This window comes from Carya illinoinensis, chromosome 3 (genome assembly GCF_018687715.1).
Source record: "Carya illinoinensis cultivar Pawnee chromosome 3, C.illinoinensisPawnee_v1, whole genome shotgun sequence".
Lineage (NCBI taxonomy): Eukaryota > Viridiplantae > Streptophyta > Magnoliopsida > Fagales > Juglandaceae > Carya > Carya illinoinensis.
In genome coordinates this window covers 17,526,322-17,548,539 of record NC_056754.1, presented here as the reverse complement: position 1 = coordinate 17,548,539, position 22,218 = coordinate 17,526,322, and the positions used below count along the sequence as shown (strand labels likewise).

Genomic DNA, 22,218 nt, shown 5'->3' with positions numbered 1-22,218 from the left:
AAAGTTGTAATGATGAGATGAGAATTTTGTGTTTAAGATGAAAAATTCAGTTGGCCAAACAGTATTATATATATTGCTATAATTGAGAGTTTAAGTAAATTTATTTCTTACTCCATAAAGTCTAGAGGGTAAAATCTCTCCACTACTTTTATATAGATTATCGACCTTAAATGACTATTCTTATATTTTTACTTCAGAGTTCATATTAAGAAATCTAATATTTTATAACAAAAAATTTTAAGATCTATATTAATAAATTTTTTATTTTTCTTAAATTTAATTTTAATAATTTTGAAGAGATCACATTCTTAAAAATTGATAATATATAGAAATTAAATTAAAATTTGAAAATATAAGGAAATAAAAAAAGAACGAGACAAAAACATAAGAAAATTATAAATTTTTTGAAGAGCACATCTACTATATTTTTAGAATCAGGTATAAAATTTATACAGTATTTGCGTTTGAGAGTATGGCTAGTCTAAAATTTAGTTAGAATATTGTGTTTTGGCTATAATATGGAGTTCTAGCTAAATTAGTCCACATTAGACTAACTATCCCAAAGTCTAAAAAATAATATAATATTATTTTTTTATAATATTATCAAAACAGTTCTTTATAACCAAAACAGTCCACTATTATCAAAATAGTCCACAAATTAGAAATATAGTTCACTAATATACCCCAAAACAGTCCACAATCCTACCAAAAACAGTCTAGAAATTTACAAAACACTCTATTAATCAGTCAAAACAGTCCACAATCCTACCAAGAAAGTCTAGAAATTTACAAAACAGTCCATTAATCAGTCAAAACAGTCCACAATCCTACCAAAAACATGATAAAATTACAAACATCAATGAGGGATTCAGAAACATATAGAAAAAAATACAAGTATAAAGAAATAGGGAAAAGAAAAGGCATGAAATATATAAGTGTGTTTGAACCAAATACATGTATACTGAACATTATCCAAGTATAGTTTGATCCTTATCCAAATCTAGACTTGCTTAAGCAATCTCCAAAACCTCATATGACTACTAAGATTTACTAAATGACACTTCACTGCTAATGAAGAAAACTTCAGTAATATTGTTTGTCCACATTTACACATCTAGCAGGTCATACAAACCAACTTCACAACCAAGAACATAACAAATTAAAAATAAAAAAATAAAAATGTTTACGTTAATGTAACACAATGTTCACATTTCCAGATCCTACCTTCTTGGGGATATGCATGGTGTTGGTGCAAGCTCACGTATACCAACATTAACATCAATATATTTAAGGTCCTTCAACATGAATTTGGTGGATGTTTGACCACCAAGATGGGCCTGCTAGTTTCTACTAAACATTTCCACCAACATTTCCAAACCAGCAAAACAATGCACAACAGTACATTATTTCTTCAAAACATACAAATAAACCAGTACAAAACATAGTAGGGAGCAAGTCCATGCAATGGCAATACAAAACACCAACTCCATGCAAATAATTTAGGATCCATTAATACACCAGCAACTCCCTTTCTAGCAATACAAAACATCAACTCCATGCACTAACAGTATAGTTCAACATCAACATTTTAGTAGTAACAGTGCAAAATATACAAATAAACCAGCAAGTCCAATTTTCAGAATAATTGGAGAAAAAAAAAAAACAATGTCACTAAATCAAAGTATAAATTTATTGATATGTTCTACCCAACAATATTGCTCAGAAGTATAGTACAAAACTCATTTTTGAACTTATATACTTCAGAATATAAGCTTGCTGAAAATACATGGCTTGCATATGATATAGAAAAATATGACTCTAGCAATCAACTATCAATTCAACAAGGGTCCATTAATAAAAGTGCACATTACATTTCAGTATCAACATTTCATAAGAGTACACTAAAACTCTATTTGCATTAAAAACAGTACAAACCAATACATTCTTAGTGAAGACACCATGATTTAATTTTCAATACTAACTGTCACGACTCACACTGACATATATATGTATATAAATAATGTGTCAACTTGGTTGTGAATGTATAGAACAAAGCAAACATGAAGCAACTAGAAGAAAAAAACAAGCAATTTGTAGCTCTGTTCTTTAAGGCTTCATCAACAACTCTAATGCCATCTTTAAGGCTTCTACTCTGTTTGTAATATGCTTACAACTTAGTGATTTGATATTTTAATTGTAAATAGCTCGATGCTTTATTTTTGCAAAGTAATTGGATTTTTTTATGCAATTCATTAAACATTGCATGAAGGAAGCAAACATCATAAACAGTAGAAAAATGCATCACAAAGTTTCCTGCATCTCAATTCCCAAATCTATGCCCATCGTAGATCAAATCAGTTTTACCTAGGGGTGTCAAATCATGTTAACGGGTCGTGTTCGTGTCGTGTCAAAGCATGTATATTATACTATATAGGTAAACCCTAACCCGACCCATTAAGCTTATCGTATCAAAATCTTAAATCCTAACACGACCCATTAACATAACGTGTCGTGTCGTGTCAACCCGTTTTGACATATTAGTGAGTATTATGAAATAGGTTAGTATGACACAATACGACCCGTTTCAAACTATTTATGTAAAATGGGTTGAATATGCCCGAAATTAACCCGTTTGACCTGATTAAATTTAGTATAATTTTATATAAATATTAAAATCACAATATCTATAACAATTATAAAATTAACTATAAGTTTAAAATTACAATCCAAACAATAAAAATATCAAAATTAAAATTCTAACAATTTTACTTTTAGGTAGAAAGGTATAATTGTAAATTTGTCTTTCTTAACATGTCATAACAGGTTATAACGTGTCAAAACGGGTTGACCCGTTATCAACCCGTTAAGCAATCTTGTCTTAATGGGTCAACCCGTTTTGACCCAAACCCGTTAAGACTAAACCTTAACCCGCTATTATCATGTCGTGTTTGTGTTGGGTTAACGGGTCGTGTAACATATTGCCACCCCTAGTTTTACCCATCTATGGTAAAGAATTAACAAACTAGTTTAATCATCCCTTCACTCTAGTTTGATTTATATATAAATTAACTACATAAATTTAGTGATAGATCTTTAAGCTTTGAAACAATACTTGAATATAGCCAAAGTCAAAATGAAAACTGAAGAAAGTAGAGTATAGAACAGCAAGCAAAACAGAGAGGAGAGCATGATGTATAGAAATAAACTAATCAACTGCAACAAGCTGAATTCTTCCATCAACCAAAACTTAAAAAGCGAAGCTCTAAAAATTAAAAAAATATATATATATTTCCTAAACAATTACACAGCCTGCATTCATCTAAAAACGAGAATGAGAAATGATTGTATATATCGATAGCATGAAAAATGCTTACTTTAACGGTTGAGAGGGGAACTGGAACCCTAAGTCTTCTGAGTTGGAGACAACAAAGAGAGAATCGATTGGCCTGTGATAATCGAGAACAAGACCAGTGTTCAACATTAGAATCGCAAAACACATGGTGATTTAATCACTCAATAAACCAGAAAATGAGAATCGGAGAAGTGGGAGAGAAGAGTGAGGAAGACGATGGCACAAAGAATGCACATAGAAGAGGGAGAGAAGAGCGAGATAGAGAGACTTACGGTTGAGAAAAACTAGATGACAGCAAAGAAGATGACCACTGGAGGGAAGGGGATGCTTCTGGGTTGAAGAAGAACGAGGCACGTATGCGAGAATGGGGCTGAAGAAGAGCGAGACAGTGAGAATGGGTCTTGCGGGTTGAAGAAGAAAAGAATGACGGAGATAAGGCAGTTGGCTGGGTCGAAGAAGAGAAAATGGAGTCTGGAGAAATAAGGAAGAGAAAGAGGAAATGTGGAGGCTTTGGAAGGAGAGAGAGAAAATAAACGAGGGAAAGAAATAATGAGAGGAAAGACAAATAATAAAACATGTTTTGATCCCAGAACAGGACCTCGCCAAGTCTGGCAAGCGGCTAACATATGCTGTAGCAGAAATCTCAAACCTGAGAGATTTAGCTAGACCAATGCAGCTATTTTTTCTCACATTTGTTTTCAATTTAGACTTGCATGGCAAATGGCTAGGTCATTGCCAATACTCTGAGCAGGGCTATTTTGCCGATTGAGCAGCACCGTTCATTTATATCACTAGCTGTTTTTATAATTTTTTTAATTTCTTTTTATATTTATTTATTATATTTCAATATTTTTAAAAATAAAAATAAATATACTAATACACTGTAGCGATAAGCTATGAACGGCATAGGAGAGTTTTCGAAACGTATTGGGAACATAGCCCCCAGTCCAATCGTGGGTCCACTAATGTCTGCTGTTCATTAATTTCTGGCATTATCCTATCTTTTAGGCAAGTTGCACCTTATTTTTCTTTTATTTTCTTTAGCACATCTTGGAGTAGAAAAATTTTATTTAATATTTATTTTTTCATTAATTTCTCATTACTTTATACTGTAGTATTAAATAATAGACTTATAAATAAAATATAATAATTAATTTTTAATTATTTAATATTATATCATAAAATAATAAGAATATGATAATAATTAAGATGATAATTAACTTTACTTTTCGGATAATGTTATAAAAATTGTGCACAAACCGTAAAATATTTTTCTTCAAATGTATTTTTTTTTAAAATATTTTTAACAAAATCATAAATTTATCAAAAAATAATAATTTCTTTTAACTATTAAAAATGTCCAATCAATATTTTATCTGTAGATTTTTTTAGCTGTAGTGTTTTCCCCTCGCATATGAATACAAAATCTGTTCTTTAAGAAAAGTCAAGAACTTATCTTCGAATCAAATCATACGTAACATTACAGTTTGTGAATTTGTGGAATAGTATGAATCTTTTAGAGACTCTAGTTGCAGCTGCACCTGCTTCTCCTGAAACTCGGTCATTTACCGCATCTGAATCAAACATGGCCACCGTGTCTTGGACATGGAGCATACTCGCACTGCTTCTGCTCGCACATCTCCTGCGACAATGGGCATTGAAAAGCTGGAACAAGAATGGGAAATTACCACCTGGCCCAAGAGGGTTCCCCATCTTTGGGAGCCTTCATAGTTTGGGAGAATTCCCTCATCGAGATCTACAGCGACTAGCCCAGAAATATGGCCCCATCATGCACTTGCGCTTAGGTTTCGTACCTGCTATTGTTGTCTCCTCGCCTCAAGCTGCCGAGCTGTTCCTTAAAGCACACGACCTTGTGTTTGCTAGTAGACAACCTATGGAGTCTGCAAAGTACATCTCTTATGAGCAAAGGAGCATGGTCTTTGCTCCGTACGGCTCTTATTGGCGCAACATACGCAAGATGTGCACACTCGAATTTCTTAGCAACGTTAAAATCAATTCTTTCAAGTACATGAGAAATGACGAGATTGGCCTACTGGTGAAGTTTATTCAAGAGGCCGCCAGTAATTGTGTTGCTGTAGATCTGAGTGCCAAGGTTACATCTCTGAATGCGGATATGTCATGCCATATGGTTTTTGGGAAGAAGTACGAGGACAAAGATCTTGATGAGAAGGGATTCAAGGCTGTAATCCAGGAGGCAATGTATCTAGGAGCAGTTTCTAACCTAGGCGATTACATTCCTTGCATCCGTCCCTTTGACCTTCAGGGGCTGACACGACGCATGAAGGCTGTTAGTAAGATCTTTGATGATTTTTTTGAGAAGATCATTGATGAGCATATCCAGTCCAAGGATGAAAATAAGACCAACGACGACTTTGTTGATGTCATGCTGAGGCACATAGGATCAAAAGAATCTGAGTACTCAATTGAAAGGTCCAACATCAAAGCCATAATTTTGGTGAGTTTTCATACCACTTGCATTCATGCATTGATTCAGCAAGGAATCAAGTGTAAGTAAAAGTCAAAAATGTTTGGTAAAAACTTGGTTTCTCAGGTAGTTGTGTAATGTAATGTAGTCAAACACTTTCTGTATGCGTAAAGAACAGAATTATGTGTAACTCTACAATTGGATTCAGATATGGCACTAATTTCCCAGATCAAAATTTTGGTGGCAGGACATGCTCGCAGCCTCGATGGACACTTCGGCAACGGCTATAGAGTGGGCACTCTCAGAATTAATGAGGCATCCACGAGTAATGAAGAAACTTCAGAAGGAGATGGAAAATGTGGTGGGCTTGAAGAGGATGGTAGAGGAAGCAGACTTGGATAGGTTGGAGTACTTGGACATGGTTGTAAAGGAAACCTTAAGGCTACATCCAGTAGCACCACTTCTGCTTCCTCATGAGGCCTGAGAAGATTGCACAGTTAATGGTTTCCACATACCCGGAAAGTCTAGAGTCATGATAAACGTATGGGCAATTGGTAGAGACCCAAGTGTTTGGAGTGAAGCGGAGAAGTTCTTCCCGGAGAGGTTTGTTGGGAGTAATATTGATCTCAGGGGACGTGACTACCAACTAATCCCATTTGGTGCTGGTAGAAGAGGCTGCCGAGGGATGCAAATGGGTCTGATTGTGGTCCGGCTTGTGATAGCACAACTTGTGCATTGCTTTGATTGGGTTCTTGCAAACAACATACAGCCAACTGAGTTGGATATGACTGAGGTGTTTGGTCCACTGTTCCAAGGGCCAAGCATCTACTTGCCATTCCCCGTTATCGCCTTCACCATTGACAAATTTATATTTTCTCTATTTTTGGGACCTGATGTCTGCACTTGGAATGTGTAGATTTGTATGCCAGTAGGGCTATAATTGTGATGACCCGCTTTTAAGTGTATTTTCGCTGAAATAATTGTTTTTATTTTATTTAATATATCAGTTATTTTATTTTAATTTATTTGCGTTTTTAAAATTGGTTTTTAATTTAATTTAATTTATTTGAAGTTGTGTTTTATTTCTTTAAGTTGTTTTGTAGTTTTAATCTTTTTTGACGGTTTGTTTCGTTTTCCCAAAGTGAGGATTGGACCTCATCTCTTTTCACATCTTTTTCCTTTTTTCTTTTTCCCTTCTTTTCCTTTTTTCCTTCTTTTTCTTTTTTTTCTTTTTTCTTTTTTCTTTTCTCTCTTCTTCTCCCGCGTTCGGACCCCCCCTGCTCTCTCTCTCTCTCCTCCCTCTCCCTCACGCCGGCGTCACCTTCTCTCTACCCTACCGCCGCCGTCCGGCCACCGTTCGGCCTCCCACCGGTCCCATTTTCTTCCTCTCCCTCCGGTGCACCACCCCTCCAAAACCCACCCCCAACCGGCCGGCCGTTTGGCCGGAAAAGCTCCAAGAAGGGCGCACGGATTTTGCTCCGATCCGCCGCCGTCGCTTCACCTCCGGCCACCATTTCTTCACCACTTCATCACCGACTCCTTTCCGTCCTAACCCACCCATTTCCGGCCTCCAACGACTACCGGAACAGCTCCTACGAGCTTAGTTTCCGTTTTGGGTAATCCGGCCATTTCCGGCCATTCCGCCGCCACCCACGGCCAACCGCCACTTCCAATAGCTTCACAACCATCCCTAGACCATTCCCTATCAATCTCGTGTCCTAGTTTGTCCCCGTTCAAAAGTGGGTTTTTCAAACCCACGGCCACAGTGAATTTTCACTGTGACGTTGCTGTTTTTCCGCCGTTTGCAACGCCGCTTGTTTTCTAAAATTACCGTATAGCGCTGTAAGTATTTTCCAAACTCTATTTTCAGATTTTAATATATATTGCTCATTCAATTATTTTCTGTTGTTGGTTGTTGATTCCGGACTGAGTCCGAGGAGTTTCGGGGGGGTCGGATGGATGGAGGACGGAGTTGTCTGTTTAATTGATTTATGTTGGTTGGTTATTTTATTATGCATTGATATGGCATTTCATGGTGCATGCACGTGTGTTTTTGTTCATGTGTGAAAAGCCTGTGTATTGGCGTGAGTGGTTTTACGGGTGCGTGTGTATCACGAGCCCAAGCCGGGATGGGTTATTATCTCGGTGGAGCTCCTCTGGTCACTCGGGAGCGGAATAAACTGAGTGATGTCCCCTGAGTTGTCGAGAGAGATGACGGGAGCGGGGCTAGGGGATGCTTGGCTACGAACGCGCTGGGCGCGGAACCGGGCATCGCCCTACTCACCGACTCCGTGGCCCTTCGCTGGCGAGGGCTAGAGGATGCTTGGCTACGCACGCGCGGGGCGCGGAACTGGGCATCGCTCGTTAGGTGTCACATGCGTGGTGGTACTCTACGGTGTGACACTGGAGTCAGGGTGTGCGGATGACCCCTAGGGGAGGTCATGGTGCATACGGTTAAAGTTGGATAATGGTTTATGAGGCCAAATGGGACTTTTGGCGTGGGCCAGATGGACTTCTGGCGAGATATTGGGCCAAATGGACTTTTGGCGGCCAAATGTGACTTTTGGCGTGTTTTTCGGAAAGGATGTGTTTTTGGGCCAAAAGGGTTTTTGGCGTGTGTGGAAAACTAGCGTTTTTGGGCTTTGGGCATTGGGCATGGTTCATGCATCTTGTTTGAGTTTTATGTATTTTTATCTGGTAGTGTTTGGATTTTACTTACCTGCGGTACCATTCGTGGTTCCGTAGCTTTTGGTGCAGAGTTAGAGGACGAAGAGGAAGAGGCTGAGCCCGAGGATGCGGCTCCGCCGGGTTGCTGATGCTATCTTTTTATTTGTTTAAAACTGTATTTGTGTTTTGTAATATTTTATCTATGTACGTTTTAAACAGCTTGTATTACGTTAAGAAAAATTCTGGTACTTAGTTATGACTTTCGTTATCCGCTGCGTGTTTCTCTGTACACATCTGTTGCCTTGCACACACTCGGCACCCGTCGATGGGATGGTGACCCGGGTTGTCACCATCCGGATGTCTCAATTTTCCCGTGTTCGGGCGTGGGGATTTTGGGGGCGTCACAATAATTGAGCCGAGTCGAGCTGAGTTTTGGCTTGTCAAGCTCGGCTCGACTCAAAATACTCGAGCTTGAGCCCGAGCTCGAAATTGTTTTTAATTTTTTGTTCGAGCTCGACTCGATAAGCTAAAATCTCAACTCGAGTTCGTCCCACAAACGAGTTCGAGTCAAGCCAACCTCGAGCTCGAGTTTGAATTTTTTTTTTTAATAAGATTTAATAATTAATAAATTAAATAAATAAATAAATAAGAACTAATATTAAATTTATACAACTATAAGTAGAACCTCTATTAAATTATAAAATTTTAAAAAATTTATAAATAATTAATATCTAACCAGTTGATATTTATCCAAAATAACAATATATTATATGCCTACATATATATATATATGTATATGTAGAAATAGACTTCATTTCATTTAATAAAACCGAAGTTACAGCTGTGACTAATCAATACAAGGAAAAACCCAGATTACCAGCCAAACTACACATCTGTTAGGGGCTCCTCCGACCACAAATTTCTTTGTGACGGACATTGTCTTAACTTCTATAAACTCTCTCTTGACAACAGTCAATAGAAAAAGCGCTCTGTTAAAAAAGAGCTAACCGACCTGTCTTCTAAAGAAGAGAGGCACAAACAGACTCCATCCTCCCAAAGGAGAGGAGTACAACCACACTCCATCCTCTCAAAGAAGAGGAGTACAAACACCCACATACCTCCTAAGGAGGAGTGGGACTCAAAAGCTATGGACACTTGGTCCAATAGCCTATTTCTTTTTTATTATTAAACCAAAACAGAACACAAAATACTTAGAAAAAAAATCACAAAAACACTGGCAATAGGGCTATAGCAAGTAGGCCCAGTCTAAACACATGGCCCAATCTAAACAAAAGGACATCCTGTTAGCACGTGGGAGCCTTAGGGTTTCTTCATATTCTGTAGGCGCCGCCACCCCTCTCCCTTCTTGTGTCTACCACCGTGAGTCCACCGCCACACGAGATCGGCCTCCGCAGGCATCACAAACCACCGCTGTGCAAAAAGCCCATCCATTCCAGCCCGACTTGTGTTCATTTTGCTTCACTGCGCAAGCGGCTCCTTCTATCCATAACAGAGCATCTACTCTGTTTTCCTTGCAGCAAACAGAGCACCTATGTCCATCTCCTCTAACATTTGGCTCCGAGAATGAAAACCAAATAGACGAACATGCGGAAACAGCCTTGCTGTTTTCCTTGCCGATATTCGAGTTTCTTCGTCCCTCTCATCTTTGTTGGAAACCCAGAGAAACCGACGCTCAATCCAACACTTAATCCACTACAAAAGCCAACCACACGTTCGGATAAACCCAAGACATGATTTCCGAAGAAGAGGTGAGAGACACTTCATAAGAAAATGCCCTAAAGTCACCATAAGACAGCCACCCCAAGCCTTATTTAAAAACCTAAACACCTATAAAAACAAGAAAAAGGAGAGAGGGAGGGGGGAGCAACCGAGGCTCCCACCTCCCTCTATAGGGTTTTTTGATTTTTTTCTCTCTCGGCTTTTTCTCTCTGCCTACATATATTATTAATACTTACACTTAATATAATAGAATATATCTATCACATATATGGTTTCCATATACTAATATATGAAATTTTTAAATTTTATCAACTAATTATTATACAAATTATAAAATATACCTATGAAGTATATTTACTATATAGATATAAATAATTAGAATATATATATTATATATTTAATTATAAAAGTAGTATGCTTATATTATTAGCTTATACATATATATATATATATATATATATATATATATATATATATATATATATATATGCATAGGTGTATGTATATATTTATCAATATATGAATGAGTTTTAATCGAGTCGAGCTAACGAGTCGACTCGAGCATAAACGAGCCTTAGTCGAGTTGAGTCGAGTTTTGTCGAGTATGTATCATTTACAAATCGAGCGAGCATCTGCTTTAACGAACGAGCTTTTTTTTTCACGAGTTAAGTTCGATCCGAGTTTAACCAAGAAAGTACCGAGCGAGATATTGAACAGACTGGTTCATTTACAGCCCTATATGCCGAGGAATAATTTTGTTTTGTAGAAGAAAATAGTATATGTAACTAAGTTTGCTTGAATTCACTATGTATTAATAAATAAAATCTAATTGTCAGTATTAGAATTTAGCACATTGATTTACAAACTTTGCTTGATTAATCTAAATCAATTAAGGTGTTAAAATGAGTTAGTTTTTAACAATACGTACAAATCCTAGTCTCATAGTAGTTTCAGTGAGGAAAAGGTTTTGCATTTTTCTTTTACTAGAAGAAAATACAATACCCTCCATGTGCTTATTCCAAAAACATTTTTGGCAGGAATTTCCTAAAACACCATCCATTAACATCACAAGCAGAGAAGAGCTCTGCTCCATAGCAGTCACTGGCATGCAATAATTCATTGTTCAAAACCGTTTAATGTACTTGATACTTCAATAATCAAATAACAATAGTGTAGTTTCGTAACTGGGCGGGAGTATGACAACTTACAAAGTCAAACATCATGGACACGCTGCATTTCTCCTTCATCTTCATTCGATATTATTCGGATACGAGAGAGAGAGAGAGAGAGAGAGAGAGAGAGAGAGAGAGAGAGAGAGAGAGAGAGAGAGAGAAGGAACTGTTGATTGAACCTTACAAAACTAGAAAAGATACAAATAAATCTTTGCAGAAAACCTAAAATGAGCATATTTCTAACAGTTGTGATACCACTTTTAGACCAATAGTCAAATTCATAAAAAATTAAATGAAGGGAAAAAGTCGCTTGAGAAACCAGAGGCTCCAGATATTGGATTGGTACTGCGCCATTACAGGTAAGAACACGATCAACACCACTAGACTCAGAAGAAAATTTATTATGTGAAAAATTGTTACAATCACATAATTTGTCTCCTCATCCCAAACACACCTATAAAACTTTCCCCATTAGTAAAACTTTCCCCATTAGTAAAACTTTAACTCACACCTCTTCCCATTTTATAAAAATAGACAACAGATGAATTTAACTAGAGTAAAAAATTATTAACTAAGCATTTGACTGGTGTACTTAAACTAAGAGGCTAAGCCTCTTATTTATAATACATGGCTTATGCCATTTTCATTAATCCCACCGATGTAGGACTAACAAAGTAGCATAAGTCAACAATTTCCACCTTACGACTTTGATTAGTTCCACAGCCAAGCTCTACCTCAATGAAAATCTTCATAACTTCCGCTATCATTCTTTACCATAAAAGCATATCCACTCAGAATAAATCAATTCCAAGCATTTCACTTTGGCCCATATCAAAAAATGACCTTGCTGAAAATTATGGTGTAACTTTCACGTTTGGCTCCCTGGAAGTCCATCAACCATCGACATGAATTTTCACCACACACCCTACATCAATACCAAACCAATGTCTGTGTGCAAACTTGTGGACCCACTAATATTAGCACATCCTCTATCATGGCAATTTTGAGAATTAGTGGCATGCCGTGAGGATATACATATTTCTTTTTCCATGGAGAGACACAACATTAGCATCAGACTTGGAGTCACTTGCCGAATCCGCTCTTTGTACTAGCCGTTCCACCAGTCGCTAGTATAACTGCTGACTTCAGGGGTTGGTCTACCCATCAAAGCCTTGTGTAAACCAATTTCTCCAATTCAAATCTGATAGGATTTGAAGTCCTACTTCCTGATATTGTTTTGATGAATTGTTAGGAATTTGGACTCCCAAATTCACCCCTCTAGGATCTACTATTTGCAGTCATAACAAGAAAAATAGAGAAATAAAAATAACATAAGATTTTATGTAGAAACTTCTAAACATGAGAAAAACCACTAGACCTAGAGAAGAAAATTCACTATGTGAAAAATTGTTATAATCACATAATTTCTCTCCTCACCCCAAACACACCCACAAAGTTTTCCCCACTAGTAAAACTTTAACTCACACCTCTTCCCATTTTACAAAAATGGACAACAGAAAAATTTAACTAGAGTCAAAAGTTACGAGCTAAACATTTGACTAGTGCACTTAAACTAAGAGGCAAAGCTCCTTATTTATAACACATGTCCTGTGTCATTTTCATTAATCCCATCGATGTGGGACTAACAAAATAGCATAAGTCAACGTCAACATGGCTAGAGCCCAAGGTGTGAATGGCCATTTCTTGTACGAGAAAGGGAAGTAGTCGTTTGGTGAGGATCGATTGTGATTGTGCCCTGCAACTTTGGACATAATTTTGGAAATCTCCGATGACAACAACCAATGCAAGATTAGCATGACGAGGAGCGGGATTGCCCGAAGTGACCAACCCTTCTGAGATCCTTTGGATTTCGCAGCGCTCTCTTTCAAAAAAAGGCCAAGATATACCAAGAAGGATTAAAACGATCAAGAGTATCCGGAGCACATGGTATGGCGCCAGGTCTCCAAAGATAAAAGGGCCAAAACCGAGTTTTTGGAGAGGAAGTCTGTGCGTCAATCTTAGAAACTTTGATTGTATTTCTAATCCGAGTAGGAGGCGAATCCAGATCTGGTCCTATCCGCTCCATTGAGCCCTGATTCGATTCTCATGATTCTTTCCACGGGTGGCTTCGGATGCCCGATTTGACACTGTTTCACTCAACCTCTTGCAGCGTGTGTTTAGGTTCTTGACAATGCCAGCTATGAGGCTCTTGGACAAACGGGAGCAACAGGGACCGTGCTCGGCTCTGGTAGTCGGCTGTGAAAGGCCCATGACGAGTTTCAAGGACAAGGCTTTGAGGTCCTCTGCGCGGCACCTACAGTCTGCTATGAAAGGTTCGGTGCATGGAAAAGACAGAGAGCAGGTTGAAGAATATTACAAGAAATCAGGTGTGATTCGATTCTCCGACTGAAAGACAATAATGCTACAGTTTGCGGGTTTTTTGATCATATCTGGTTCTTGAGGATCGGAAACCAGGCGCAGTTCATATATCTGAAACACACCCAAGCTGGAACTGATGTGTGGGAATTTTCCCAATTATAGCCGTTAAAAGGCAATCTACGGCTACATTTATACCAGACCTCCATTCGTGGCAAATTTGAATTCTTTTATAGAAAACTTTAGTTACAAATACAACTACGTACTAATATGTCCACTAATTTAATGTGATTGGTCAAAAAGTAGATTTTAATAAAAATAGTACTAATTTAAATTTTGAATATGAATGAATCAGTATAGGTACGCAGATTAGTACGCAACTTTACTTATATATTGCAAAACTCTTTTTTTATTATATCTTAGTGAATTACAACCCGTTGTGTGTGCGTACTTGGGTCAGAAATGATAATTAATCCCTACTTGGCTTTAGGTTCTCTTGATTTGTTCGTTGGGTTAGAAATGATTATTTACAAGAGATATATGCCCCAACAACTCACAAATATCGTCTTACAAATAAAAATTTAATTTTCAAGTCAGTATGTTAAGCATATCACATCTAATAAAATATTTATATGACATAATTTGATTTGTAATAAAATAAATCCTCCAGTTGCCTCATGTAGGTTCATATAAAAGTGCTCAATCAAGCTAAATTCTCGATGATTTTACATATACAGTGATAGGGATAAAGATCACTCTGTTACAACTAATATTCGAAATAGATAGATTGCCGAAAATACTGCAGTTTGGCTCTTGGCGCAATCTCTATGTTTCTCTTCACCTAGTTCTTCGACAGTTATCTTTTACACTTGTATTTAATTCTTGTAAACAACTTCGCTTCTTTATATGAATGAAATATACACGTCTCTAGTAAGTTAATCTGGAGTTGTTTCAATTCTTTCATGGTATCACAACCTCCTATAACTAACACTTCTCTCGATCCTATGGCTGCTACTACGAAATTTTCGTCATCTTCCGTTGCATTTCATCTTCCAGCTCAGGTTATTTCCATCAAACTTGATGGAACTAACTTACATAGAGTGCACAATTGCTTCCTCTGTTTCGAAGCGATGGTCTCATGGGAATCGTTGATGGTTCCGACCTATGTCCTCCTCAATTTTCTAGCGATAAACATAAGGCCCAAGGTATTCTTAATTCTACTTTTATGGTTTGGCAGTATAAGGACCAAACGATTCTTGGCTGGATTATCGCTTCTTTGTCTCTTGCGGTGGTCTCCACCATTTATGGCCCTCAGACTTCTCGGCTTGCTTGGCAAGCTCTTGGCGCATGTTTTGTTGCTTTGTCAGCATCTCTTATTTCTCTTCTCAAGAGGAAGTTGCAATCGTTACATCAAGGTTCCTTGTCTTGCCAAAAAATTTTAGATGGAGTTAAGCCTCTTGCTGATGAATTATCTACTGTTGGGAAACCTATTGATGATTCGGATTTAATTCTATTTGCTCTCAATGGTCTCAATTCTTCTTTTCATTCCTTTGTGACAACGTATATGCTCCTTGCTAAGGAGAAATCTATGCCATTTTTGGATTTCCATGCAGAGTTGTTGAACTATGATCTTACACAAAAATTTCATAGCCAGTCCCTTCAATCTGAGGTAGGTCCCTATGCTCTCTACTCACATAAACTTGGCTCTAAACCAGGTTCTCGTCACAACAATAATAAATCTCACTTCTCAGGAGCATCGAAGGGCTCGAGTCTTGCTTCTTCCCAATTTTGGCAACCACTACCTCACCTGTCGATCTCGTCTTCAGCTGTGCCTGCTCCTTTTGATTCTCGATCTCAATCCCCATGTCAAATCTACAAACAAGCGGGAAATCAAGCCTTGGGCTATTTTAATCACATGAACTACTCATTTCAGGGACATCATCCTCCTACTGAGTTAGCTGTTATGATTGTTGAGGCTAATACAACTTATCTAAATCAGCATCAATGGTATGCTGATAATGGTGCTAATCTTCATGTTACCTCAGATATTGCTAATCTTGCTACCTCCCAACCTTATAAAGGTGATGACTCCGTGGGCATTGGTAACGGGACATGTTTGACCATATCTTGCACTGGCAATGCTTCCATTAAAACTCCTTACTCTACGCTTGCCTTAAATAATGTTGCTTATTGTCCTCAAGCTTCCACTCATCTTCTCTCCATCAATAAATTCTGTAAAGATAATAATATTCTTTTTGAGCTAACTGGTTCTGATTTTTATGTAAAGGACATCCTAAACAGGGACACTCTATTGACGGGGACCAAGTGATAATTGATTGTACCCAATCAACCTTCGTCAACTTTCTTCCTCGAAATATCATGCTCTCACAATGATTGTTGGCGTCAAGGCTCCTACCTCCACTTGGCATTGTTGTCTAGGACATCCTTCCATAGAGGTTCTTCATTGTGGCATTTCTAATTTTTCTCTTCCAGTTAGTGATTCAGTCAATAAGCAGTCTATTTGTGTGTCTTGTCAACTAGGCAACTCCAAACAATTTCCATTCTCTGATTCTTCACGAGAATCAACTACTCCTCTTGAAATAATTCATTCCAATGTTTGGTCCACTTCCACTCCTTCTTTCAGTGGTTGTCATTATTATGTAATTTTTATTGATGACTTTACTCGGTTTTGTTGGGTGTTTCCTATTTCAAATAAATCTAATGTTTATTCTACGTTTGTTAAATCCAAGCTTTTAGTGGAAAAACAATGTAATTCTACCATCAAACAATTTCATAGTGATAATGGTGGTGAATATTGTTCCACCAATTTTAAGCAATTTTTGAGTGCCAACAGAATTTTTCATCACCTATCATGCCCTCATAAGTCTCAACAAAATGGCCTCACCAAAAGGAAACATCATCATATTATGGACATAGGACTTACTCTTCTCGCTCAATCTGGTTTACCAAAGAAATTTTGGTTTGATGCATTCCTAACCGCTATTTTTATAATTAATCGATTACCTACCAAGGTTCTTGATTATTTATCATCCTACGAATGTCTTTTTCGTCTTCCTCCCGACTCCACATATTTTCGAGCATTTGGCTGTCAATGTTTTCCATGTCTTCATCCTTACAGAAATGATAAATTGTCATATCGTACCACTCCTTGTATTTTTATTAGTTACTGTTCCGATCACAAAGACTTTAGGTGCTTCGACCCTTCCTCCAGACGTGTTTATATATCTCAAAACGTAATTTTTGATGAAGAAAAATTTCCTACTCATGTACAATCCATTCTCACATATCCTACCAGTTGCGTACACTCCTCGAGTAATTCTCTAGGTTTGCTCCTAACTCCTCCCTCACATATTTTCACCTCTTCCCCTATTTCTTCTACTCCTCCAGAATCTTCTTTACCAAATATTTTTCAAGACTCTACCTCACCCGAAACTAATCTTCACTCATCTATCCCATCTATCAATTCTGTCAACCCGAGACCCCTGTAACCTTCTCTCCTCCCATGGCACCTTCCCTTAGCCATCTTTTTTGCTCACCAAGACAATACACCCCCTGAACCCTAAGATGGTGTCACTTCTACTTGTGTGCCTCTCACTCATATGATCAGTAGATCCAGGACTAGTCGTCTTAAGCCTCGTAGCTTTCCCGGTTTCCAATTATATTCTACTCGTCACCCTCTTCGAGCTTTGCATGCAGGTATGGTTATCTCTCAGCCTCAAACCTATGCTCAAGCTACATCTATACCTGAGTTGGCATGCTGTGTCTATACCAGAGTGGCATGCGGCAGTGGATAGTGAGTTTCAAGCATCATTAAAGAATGACACCTGGTCATTATGTTCTTGTCATTCTGGTAAAAACGTGGTGCCATGCAATTGGGTATTTAAGCTCAAACGGCGACTTGATGGCAGTGTTGAACGTCACAAGGCTAGATTAGTAGTTTTTGGTTATCTCCAGTGAAGTGGTATTGATTTTCATGATACGTTCAGCTCAGTCATCAAACCTTCTACCATCTGTATGGTTCTTGCACTTGTAGTTTCTTTCAATTGGGACATTCAGCAACTTGAAGTTTCTAACACTTTCTCCATGGCATTTTAGAAGGGGAGGTCTATATGATACAACCGAAAGGCTTTGAGGATCCGGTGCACCCACAGTTTGTTTGTAAACTTCATAAGTCTTTCTATGGGTTGAAACAAGCCCCTCAGGCTTGGTTTAATCGACTATCCACTGCTCTTTTGGCTCTTGGTTTTCAAAGTTCACAAGTTGATCCCTCATTATTTACTTATCATCTTGGGACAATCCATGTATTTTTATTAGTGTATGTGGATGATATTTTTGTCACCTCAAATGATCAGGATTTCATTTTCTCTCTTATTTGTAAACTACAACTCGAGTTTGCTATGAAGGACCTCGGCCAGTTGACGTATTTTCTAGGTATTGAAGCCACACACAATTCTTCTAGATTACATCTTCGGCAAACACGGTACATTATTGATCTTTTGGATCGTGTGTAACTTCTTGGTATCTGACCGTATCGTGCTCCTTGAGTCTCGGGCTCCAAGCTGTCCAAGTTTGATGGAGAAATTCTTCAAGATCCATTTGAATATTAGCAAATGGTGGGTGCCTTACAGTATATTACTCTCACACGCCCCGACATCGCCTACTTAGTGAATCAACTTTGTCAACACATGCAAGCTCCAACCATGGCTCAATGGACAGCAGCCAAACATGCGCTACGCTACTAGAAAAATACATGATTATGGCCTCCACTACAAGCCTGGTTCCTTTGCCATTAATGCCTATTGTGACTCGGATTGGGCCAGTGACCCTGATGACAAACGATCAACAGGTGGTTATGGTATTTATGTTGGACCCAACCTTATCTCTTGGTCGGCTAGGAAACAACCCGTAGCGTCCAAATCGAGTACTGAAGCTGAATGGTGTTTAGCTCTCGGTTGAGGTGTATTGGTTGCACATACTTTTGTGTGAGCTGAAGGTCTCTCTTGATTCTCCTCTAGTTGCTTGGTGTGATAATATTAGTGCTTTAGCTGTTGCCTCCAATCCAATTTTTCATGCATGATCTAAACACATCGAAGTGGAGTACCACTTTGTTTCTAAAAAGGTGGCCAACCGAGATATAATTCTCCAATACATCCCCACTTCCCTACAACCTGCATATATATTCACTAAGGGCACACAGCTAATCGGTTCTGCTTCCTCTAGGACAAACTCTCTGTGTCGGATCTTCCTGCTAGTTTGTGAGGGAATGATAAGGATAAAAATCACTGTGTTACAAGTGATATTCAAAATAGATAGATTGTTGAAAATACTGCAATTTGGCTCTTGGTGGGATCTCTCTATTTCTCTTCACCTGGTTGTTATCTTTTACACGTGTATGTAAATTATTGTAAAGCTTATCTCTTGTAAGCTACTTCGTTTATATATATGAATGAAATATACACATCTCTGGTAAGTTGATCCAGAGTTGTTTCAATTCTTTCATACAGTACATGATAAAAATTGTCAAGGTAAAATAAACACCATTACAAAGAAGGAAAAGTCTGAATGCAAGTGTTTTGGCACACCCCTTGTACATGAAATGTGAACACCTCTTGCGCATGAAACATAAGCCAGGAAAACAAAAACATTGCGTTTTGCATTTTGGTGTGGGACTAATCTCTGAGTTCCACGCCTTCTCTCTCATTCCCCTCTAAGCCGAATCTCCTATTCTCTTCTTCTCCAATTGACTGAACCACATATGATAGCATCCCCTTCTCTTCTCTTCTCAATCTCTAAAATGTAAAGACGCTTTCTTCATTCCCCGTACAAAGCCCTTCTCTTTTCTTCTCCAATCTCAAACACTAGCTAGATCTATCGCATAAAGCCCGATCCCCCATAGCCAAATCCCATAGCAAGCCTCCGTAGACAGATCTATCTTCTATGGTATAAATCATTTGTTGTTGTGAAATGTTAGTTTAATTTGGAGGAGAGAGGCTTTTGTGTATAATACACCGGATGATCATATTACTTGGGATATAATAGAAGGTGTTGCCAAGTTGGGTGATCTACGATTTAGAGTGTTGAATTTGGCTGGCTTAGAAACAGCATAATCTTTGGAGTCTATTCTTGACAACAAATGTACTAGCAAGGTCACAGTTTGCATTATTTCTCGTAGACGTGAGATTGTTTTCATGGGTGAATTTTTGGAATTATTTTTTGGTTTTTTATTTTAATTTTTTGGCTGATTTTTAGGAATTATTTTTTGGTTTTTTTAGTTTTATTTTTTGAATGAATTTAGAGAATTATTCCTCATAGATGTGAGGTTATTGCTGTTGTGCTAGTGGAGAGAGAGTAGTCGAATGCTGTGGGGAGGAACGAGAGAGAAATCTAGTGTGGGCTGAGAAATCTAGCGTGATGAGAAACGAGAGAGTAGTCGGCTTTCGTCTTTCTTCCCTTCGTGTTTTTTCTTGTGTGTTTTTTATAATAAAACAAGTCGCCACGTCTGCTGGGATGCACGAATTCGTGTGCCAAATCATCTGTAAATAGCAGAATTGTACTAAGAAATAGCTAGCTAGTTGGAGTGGATCAAAAAGAAGTTTACTTGTAACAAAACCCGCTAATCCCGTTTGGTTTGTAAGATGGTATCTTCTTATTTCATTTTACTCTATCTCATCTTAATATTTAAATATTATAAATACAAATATTTTTTAATTTTAAATATTTAACATTTTCATGTAATCATTACAATTTTTCTAAAATTTTAAATAAAATTCAAAAAGTAATTTAACTTTTTCAAATCTCAAAATAAAAATTATATTCTAAAGGAATGAGATGAAATGAAAAATTTGTAAATAGTAGTGAAATGATTGAAGTTATGATATTTTACGAGATTTTAGAAAATTATCGGAGAGAAAAAATTAAATAAAAATATTATAAAGTTAATATATTGTTATAATATGATTTTTATTTTAGAATTTGAAAAAGTTAAAATTTTTTTAATATTTTATTTGAAAGTTTTGAAAATTTGTAATAATTAAATAATAATTATATAAAAAAGCTGACAGTGCCATGTAATTGAAGTCATCAAATTATATAGCAACTCTTAATAGTTTGAGTACTGAAATGATCTCAAATATTCTATAAATAGTAAAGAAAAAAGTAATAAAAAAGTAATGATAAAATATTAAATAATAGTATAAAATAGTAAAAATTAATAATAAAATAATAAATAATAATGGAGTATGCTAAGAATACTTAACTACCCAAACGCCTAGATATATATGTTTCAATCTGACTAAGTGTAATTATTTATCATGGCTGATTAATATTGCTCTAATTATTATTATTTTTTAAGATGAGGGATCCTAGAAATCATATAAATGTAATATGAGGGTTGTAAGACTATCGGTTTAAACTGAAAGGATTGATCAGACTAGACCAATAGTCTTAATGGTCTGTCTCGGGGTGTAATTTTTTGGAATGGATCGAGACCGACCGATTGTATATCTTAATATTAATAAGTGCCAATAGCTTGAGCTACAGTATTTTCGTCTAATATTTTTATTTCCAATTTTACCCTTAACTTTATTCCAAAATTACGGGGAGTTTGTTTTTATTTCTGTTTTGTCAACAGATGTTTTAGTCTTTTTTACATTTATGATCTTTTTTCTTCTTCTTTAGCGCCGACATTCACACCCATTTCACTCATGCCTTTTAGCTTTTTCTTTTCTCGGAAAAGTCTTTCGAAGAAGGCAAGGGATAAGGTTTTAAATACGATCACTTTCAAATGTCCAATATGAGCAAGACTACTTGATTCTTTAAATTTTTGATTGAAAAACTATACATATATATCTTTCTACAATTCGACATGGGTAAAGTGGAGCAGGTCGATAAAAGTTGTATCATAAAGCTATATATATATTTAATATTATATGGAAAAGTAATCACGTAGTTAATTCATTCTTTATAAACAACTAATTAATTAATTAATTAATATCAAGATGCTTGCTTTTGAATTTTGAGCAGACACCAGCATATAATTATTATACGATTAGGTGATGGTTTAGGCAATGTTCATGAAGTGACATCTTGGTACAACACTTTGGAGATTCTTTTGATCAACTTGTATTATTTTATTGCAAAACAGGACAATTACTTACCAAATTGCATGCATCCTGACAATTTCGTGGATGTGCAGCAGGCCATAATACAAAACAGCATGCAGTATCCACTACTATTACTACATCACTCTTAATCATCCTCACCCCCGCCGCTCCCTTGCCTCCTTCAATTTTTTTTTTTATGAAAGCATGACATAAGAATGACTCCATTCATGAATTAATATTGTAATGCATGAAATTGTAATTCGTAAAAAGATGACAGATTTTTTATTTTATTTTTTAGATAATTTAATTAAGATATCTTATTCCTTGAAAGCCGGAGAGAAC

The 22,218-nt window shown here is 37.0% G+C and overlaps 1 pseudogene; it reads left to right on the top strand.

Annotated features, from left to right (window-relative positions):
• The first annotated feature begins 4,751 nt into the window (after window positions 1-4,751).
• LOC122303553 lies at window positions 4,752-6,819 on the top strand (annotated as a pseudogene).
• The last annotated feature ends 15,399 nt before the right edge of the window (window positions 6,820-22,218 follow it).